This window comes from Austrofundulus limnaeus, unplaced genomic scaffold (genome assembly GCF_001266775.1).
Source record: "Austrofundulus limnaeus strain Quisiro unplaced genomic scaffold, Austrofundulus_limnaeus-1.0 Scaffold459, whole genome shotgun sequence".
In the NCBI taxonomy this organism is placed as follows: domain Eukaryota; kingdom Metazoa; phylum Chordata; class Actinopteri; order Cyprinodontiformes; family Rivulidae; genus Austrofundulus; species Austrofundulus limnaeus.
In genome coordinates, this window is record NW_013952861.1 from 205,458 (window position 1) to 213,492 (window position 8,035).

The window sequence follows — 8,035 nt, forward strand, 5'->3', positions numbered from 1 at the left end:
GCTTCCAACAGCTCAGTAATTATGAAGGCTGATCAGGTTTATCATGGTTTTCAACACTTGGCTCAGTATGGTATTACCATGTTACATGGAGCCCTGATGCTGTTTGGAGTTTGTCTGTTGTTTGAAGTGTGTCTGCTTTTAGCCTTCCACTGTGCATTCATATTAACTTGAAGGGTTGTTCCCAATTCCCCACAGAGTCTGACTTTATTTGTTTCTCTGAGCACACACTGAGCAATCCTTAAAAATAAAAGAAATTAAAAAAATGCCCTGCTAAGTAGAAGTCTCTTGGTATATACTGATAAAATATCCAAAATGAAGAACTTGTTTAACAGAGAGCCAGTTGTAAATAATCCAAATTAAGCAAAAAAAAAAAAAAAAAAAAAAAAAAAAAAAAAAACCTGTGTGAAGCTCAATCAACAGAAAGTGATCTTTTTGCTTGAAGCATTTACTCAAAGCATATATTCTCAAAAATACTGTCCATCCAAGAAAACTTATACTGTACCAAAGTGAAGATGAGATGTGTTACTAAAGAGCAATTAGTTTAAATGAAGATCTAATTCCTCAGCCAGTTTGTGGCCCACACTCATCTGTTGTTTTAATAGAAACATTTTTGTAATTGATTTTTTTTCCCCTCTCCCTCCTTATTTATCTGACTTGAGTTTGAGTAACCCACACATAATTCATTCCAAATGAAAAAGGCTCAGTCTCGGCAATAAAAATAATCTTTACAGTTGGGTCATGGGCCAGATTTGGCTGATAGACTYGCTTTTTTGTGTACGGGAGAGTCCAAAAATAAGCAATAAAAGAGCATCGCTTTAACATTTAGCCTCATTTCTGCTGCTGGTGATTGGCTCGGGGAAATTCCAAATATGTCAACATGCAAACTTTATGAGAATGAATATTTATGATTATGATAATCAAAGTGATTTCTACTCACAACATCAGAATTATCATAATTTGTAAAAGGTTACATGATTATTAAAACAAGTAATTATAATTAAGGCAAAAAGCACTTTAGAAGGAAGGRTGAAGACCTCGTTTGGAGACGTTATAGTTTGATAATTAACCAAACAAYATTTTCACACTTAGGAATCGGTATTTCAGACAAAATTAGTTTGTGAGATGTCAAAATCTTGATTCTCAAATGTATGTTTTCATTATTCATGTCTATTTTCTCCTGGTTTGCTTTGGTTTCTCTGGTCAGAATTAGATTATACTGAGTTTACAATGATGTTATGTATCGGGAATAGTTAAACAGTTTCCCAGCATTCCTTTAGTGTATTTCTGTTTCTTGTTTGAATTGCTTAATCTAATAATTCATAGTTTATGTCTTTTTTTCTGTTCTTACTGTTTTTAACTTAAGTTGCTGCTATGGTTAGTGATGGTTTTCATGTGAGTGGAGATAATGATGAACTATGAGTGAGCATGCATGTTTTCTTAACCACCCCTAGGAAGCCTGTTTCTGTGTCTTAAAAAAACAAGAGTCCTGCTGTGCGTGAGGTGTACTGCTGTGCAGGGAAGGCATCGTAACTTCAAACTGTCTTTCAGAGCAGAAACTGCTTCGTAGCCCCACCTGTGCTGCATCACTTCAAAGTTTTATATATTTTATACTTTGTCACCTTCCTAAAATAATTGCCCAACTCATTTTTACAAAGTTTTCAGCAAACAAAAGATACATAAAGGAGACATATCTTACTTTTAAATCCCTGTTTTTTCACATTTAAATCATTCAGTTGGGTTATATACACTGCTCAAAAAATAAAGGGAACATTACTGCTCAAAAAATAAAGGGAACACTTAAACARCGCACGCTAGTTCCAAGTAAATCAAACTTTTGTGAAGCACATTCAACTCTGTACAGAACAAAGTACTCAATGCGAATATTTCATTGATTAAGATTGGGAGTTAGCGTGCGCTGTTTAAGTGTTCCCTTTATTTATTTGAGCAGTGTATATATTTTTTTCTTTTACTTATCTTTCTTTATTCTATCTCACCCTCTCCTGTATTGAGCTGCAGTAATGTGCAAATTTCCCCACAGTGGGATCACTAAAGTTTTCTTTTCTTATCTTATCTTATCTTATCTTATCTTATCTTATCTTATCTTATCTTATCTTATCTTATCTTATCTTATCTTATCTAGAACTGCAATGCTTTGGTCTGAATTCATCCTTATTGTAACTCCACAATCCACTCCACAATCCTCTCTTTCACCCCTTTTCTGAGGTGTGGCTCAAAGCAACTCGTTTTGAAGCTGTTTCTTTAAGTCAAAATGAGGTGCTTCAGACCCCCCCCCCACCCCCAGCTTCCAGAGTGGTTGTGGTTTGATAACAGAGATACAACTATATGGTGGTGGAGAAATGTTTTATTTACAAATTTATTAAAAGATGCCAACAACAAAAGACTTAACAATCGAGCATTTCAGCTTCAGTTGAAATAAAACACAGTTAATACTTACTGATATCAAGTGCATTCACTTGCTTAACTACCAGTTAGAATAATTTCTCTCACTGTCTCACCTGATGACTCTGGCTTTATGTGTCGGTAGAAAAGGAGTTGACGTGGTTCATGTAGCTAACGGTTTGTTACAAACTAAAAGTATAAGAGTCAAATGTTCATTGATACTTCAGACGATTGTTAGCTTTTCTTTTAAGGAGCTCTCCTACAGCCTGCTCCAGAAATTTTATTTTATTTTATTTTATTCAGACAGTGCATGAGAAAATAACAGTTTGTGACAGCAGAAACAATCAGTTCATTCAGACACAATAGCTGAGCATCAATCAATAAATAAACTTTCTAAAAAAGTGCTACAAAAACAAGTCGCACTAAACATTGACAGATTAGAGTTAAAAACAATTTGAGTGTATTCACACCAGGTCCTTTGGTCCATTTGTTTGGTCCGGACCAAATYGCGGACTTTATTTTCGCTCAATGAGGTTTGCATTCACATTGTGTTTTTTTGCAAGTGGACTATACTTTATAAACAAACACACACAGGTGATGGTTGCTCCCGTTGGACAGAAATGACGGGGGCAGGACAGAGGACAGACCCAGAAGGATAGAGKTGTTAATACAACTGACTATTAAGAATATCAGATCATTCAGTGGCGGTTTTGCAATGATATAACTACTTATAATTTTGGGACAGCGATGTCAAATATGTGCCACAACCTATAGGAGATAAGATGCTCCGCGTTTCTTGACCCATGACGACTCATTTTTTTGTAGCGCAGTGTTAGCAACACCGATTGTCTAATGATGATTAGCAACGGTGTCCCATGATGTCCAAAAATGTGCTTGTTTCCTGTAGTTGGTTCGGTTCGAGGTTGATCTGTATTCACACCAGAAACGAATCGCACCAGAGTTAGTTTGGAAGCGGACAGAGGCCACTTCAAAAAACGGGTTTTGGTCTGATTGTTTGATCTGCACCAGGATTCATATATTCACATATACATAAGTGTATTCAACCCTGTATTCAACCCTGCATAAAAGGTCTGGACCAAGGGGAAACAAACTCTGGTCCGTTTAAGACAGACCAAATGTGTCTCGTGTGAATACACCCTTACAGCTGAAGATTTTGAATAAATTTCAAATTTTTATACTTAGATAACATGAAAAAAAAAACAATAGTCTGCATCAACTTGTCTTTTATAAGTAAACATACTCTTGTTGTAATGCCTCAGTTGTGTATTGCTCACATTTTTCACCAAAGAAGCATTTGGTTGTGACACTGCATCTGACGTCTTGTCGGATACAGCTGAAGGTTAATTATCGTCAGCATCTCTGCCTCACAGTGAGAGACAGAGTGAAAATCATTAGTCCTTAACAAAGTCTCTTATTCAGCAAGAAGGATAAAACAATGTTGTGCTTTGTATCGACTTCATTTTAGCCGGCTGCTGCTGCAGCTTGCTAACGCTTAGGAATAAATGCCCACTTAAGAATTCAGCATGGAATAAATATGCACATTTAGTTCTTTTGATATTTTTTTCCTAATAAACAGGCTTCCTGTTCCCATCCTTGCTCTCACAGGTCACGTTCAGCATATTGTGTGAACAGAGCTGAAAAAACTGTTCTTTCAAGGTCGCTCTAATGGCGTTCTTTACCTGACAAACACAGTTTCCTGATGACACTTATGTAAGCCTCTCTAGGTTTTATTTGTTCACACGTTGCATAGATTGAGTATTTGGGTCATTTAGATTATATTAGTGAAATTTTGATGTAAACTTTAATGGTTAGCAGAGGATATGGTATGTTAAACAAATCCCAACTCAAGTTTGTGTTGTTTTTTTTTGTTTGTTTGTTTTTACCTTTTATGATACTAAGTTGAGTTTTTATCTTGCCGTCAAAAAATATGGATAACTTTGGATTAACAAGTATCAATATGCTGTTTGACATACTCCATAAAGTGGTCAGAGGTTGTATTTTCACCATGACTAGGAATACATGTAGAATACATGTACACATTTCAAGTAAATATTCTTTAGCAGTAGTTGTGTCTGTTGATCTGTTTGGTTTCATCCAATGGAAAAACAACCATAACATCATAGCCATAAAAAAAGTTTTTGAAAATGTCCTTTAAACAATATGTAACTGGAAATTTAAAGAAGACTTTATGGTTATTTCTGAAATTTGAAGCAGGCTGAACAAATGTGATATTTCATCTGCAGKGGCCTTTTGCAATGTGCTGACAAGAAAAGCGAAGTAAGATTCATGGTCTCATTGCATTCTTGATCAATTGATGGATTGGACATGGGAGCTCAACTCCCCAAAGTTGTGAATGTTAAAGTGCTACAGTGCATCCATCCTTTTATAAAGCTTTTACACCCAGTGAGGAAAACACAAAGCAGAGTCAAGCAATTTACTCACATGGTGTGATATTTTGGAGAAATATATGTACAATTTCACAGTTTAAGAACAGCCTGAGGACAGATTATCTGGCAGATAAATTCAAGATTTTTCATATCATAAAATATGAAAAAATGAACACAGAAGTTCTAGCAGTAACAAGCTGATTTCAGGTGATACGATCAGTACAGCCTCCAGTAAGTCATAGCTTTGTTATAAAATGTCATCTTTTCTGCCACACAACATTTCTGTGGCTCAGCTGTGAGCACAAACAGAGTAATGCCAGGTCRTGCCCCACACAGYGTGTTTGTATGTGCTTCCTCTTGGACTTATCTTCTCCCACATTTTTCCTTTTGAACTGTATCTGTGAGCTCTGTGTGCCTTTGGGAACGGTTCACCTGTCTGTCAGAGATGATCCATATCCACTGCACTGCTCSTCACATGTTTAGACGTTGACAGATGAGAAGGAGAAGAAGTGCAAAGCAGTCTGGCATAGATAAAATACCCGTTAAGATTCTGGTGSTGGTCAGTGAAAAAGACCTACATGGATGCATCAAACATGGTGAATGTCTTCCTTATCTAGAATCCCAMATCCTGACTGTTGGCTGGTTTAAATTTACTAATATTCACAAACTAACCTGGAGTGTAGTCGTATATTTAATTTAAAGTTTAAATCCAAATTTTAAACAGCTCAATATTTCTAAGCGATAACTGTCATGTCTTAAGTTAAACTGAGTGAATGAATTATCCATTGATTTCAGAGGCTGTGACAGCTGTCAGCAGCAGACTCACTCAGTTGTAGCCATTTAATAAATGTTAAGTCTGTGAGTTGGCCCCAATGCAGACTGAAAGTCTTGGCTGTCTGCTTAATGTGCTCTCAGTATTAGCCCCAGTTTTTCTCAGTAGATGAGACAAAAGCTGCAGTCGTTTTAATCACAAATAAATGGAATGAAATTAAATGATTGTTCATTTATTGTGTAAATGCTACAAACATTCACATTATTGAGGTGATTCATTATTCATTTTCTGCACATTTCTTGTTTTGCAGTGTTGTGCTATTTCAACTATTTCTACATCAAAACATTCAGCTCCTTCAGRACATTCAAGCTATAACTTTTGGCTTTTCAGCCATTTATATGTTTTTGAGATATTTAGCTTTTTGGCTATTTTTCTTCATATTGAAAATGAATGGGGCAGTCTTCAACATCCTTAAAATCCTAAAAAAGCATTTTCTGCACTTTTAAACTTTTGTTCTGGTTCTGCTTTCTAAAGTTCTTCGAGCTAATTTTAGTTTCTGTCAGCTTCTTTTTTTTGTTTCTTCCTAATTTGAGCTTTTTAAAATGTATTTATTTCAGTTATCTTTCTGCTCTTCTCAGCTCTGCTACGTTACTAAAATGCTGTTGTGTTTCTGTCAGCTTCTTTCTACAAATTTCCACCATTTTCTGGAATCTAAGCTACTTTTTGGCCATTTTCAGCTAATTTTAGCATTTTTCAACCTAATTCACCTTTTTTGTGATAATTTCTGTTTTTACTGACTAATTCAGCCCACATACCTTTTCATCTTCTTTGTGCTAGATTCAGCTTTTTCAGGTACCTTTCTGCTTATTACAGTTTTCTGTTAATATTCTGTATTAACGAAAGTTAAAGACAAGCAAGGAAGCTTATTTAATGTTTTAGACATCATATGAAAAAATGAGATGTCCCACTGGTCGTTTTGTTCTAAGGTGTACTAAAGCTGTGAGGCTTGTGTTGTCTGTTGTTCTGTTTTTGTTTTTGTGTCACCACCTCTCACTTCTCCTCTGCTTGTTTCATGCCATTTCTCAGTTTATCATCCTCACCTGTCTGTGATCACTGTCTTCCCTCCAGGTGTTTGTCAGTTCCTCTCTCCTACTAAATACTGATCATGTCCTCCATATCCTCGCTGGATTATTGTATGGCATCGTCCATCTGTCTCATTCCCCTGTGTTCCTCTGTGAGTCCTTGTGTTTTAGTTTGTTTTGCTGCCTCATCAGCCTTTTTTTTTTGTCAAATAAATTTCTTTATTTTAACTCTTATCCTCCGTCCGGACTTGGRCTCATTCTCCTGCGTTAAACATGACAAAAGCTAGAACAGTGACTGAGGCAGCCGACAACAGTTCMTTTACACGGTGTCATGAATCCCTGCAGGTCACTGAATACCTCAGTGGATTTCAAAGACAACCTCTGCAATAGTTTCTGAAATGGCCTCAGTCCTGAGCTGAAGGATAGAGGAGGCTGAGTGGTGTACTTTCTTTTTTTTCTGTTGTGTTGTTACTGATAACTGGTTTTCCTCATTATTATGCTACAAAGGATCTGGGATTTTCACCTCCTCCAATCAATAACACATTGATGTCGTAAACTAAAAACAGGACTTATAAGATGACTAAACTGATCTTGCCCATCCTTCTAGTTAATTACCCCTGATTAAATTTTAATTTCACAGATGGCTTAAACTGCCAGGACTTTGTGTTTTCAGATGATCACCACAAGGCATTATTTTCTCTCTTCAGCTTTGCTTTCTAATGTCTCACACTTTACAAAGAAGCTGAAATCGGACAACAAWAATCCCTAGGGTCTTTGTCAGACAAACGAATGTCTAAAAATGTCGAGTATATTTGAGAAATTCCCTTGGTTTTAAAATGTGTTTGTGTGACTTGACAGGCAAAGACAAAGAAGTGTGTTCAGGTGCTTAAATAAATATCTGTTCATACATCCATCCATCCATCCATCCATCCATCCATCCATCCATCCATCCATCCATCCATCCTTAATTGTTTGTCTGCAATCCAATCGTGGAGGCAGCACGTTGGCACCAACGTTGTTCCAAGGCTTCTCTGGCCTTGGAACAAGGTAGTGGGTTTTTTACAGGCATCCTGATCAGATGCCTAAACCACCTCGGCTCCTTTATGTGAAAAAAAACAAACAAACAAAAAACATGCCATTGTTTTGGTCATGACCCGCATCTCACAATCATAGTGGAGGACTGGATTAGCACAAACCAGCAAATCAAGAACTTCACCTTTTAGTTCATCWTCTTCTTTACAACTACAGAATGGACCAATGACCTCCCTTCTGATATCGGGGCCCTGATGAACTTGACTCAAAGAAAGAAAAAAAAGCAATGGGAAACTGACATTTTTAAGTTTTAGAGTTTTGAGTTTCGGAGTTCTATGTGC

At 36.6% G+C, this 8,035-nt stretch overlaps 1 long non-coding RNA gene across 1 annotated transcript in view; it reads left to right on the forward strand.

Annotated features, from left to right (window-relative positions):
• The window catches only part of LOC106529683 (uncharacterized), a 96,546-nt gene that overhangs the window by 1,525 nt on the left and 86,986 nt on the right, over window positions 1–8,035 (forward strand). The gene's annotated exons all lie outside the window — the stretch shown is intronic.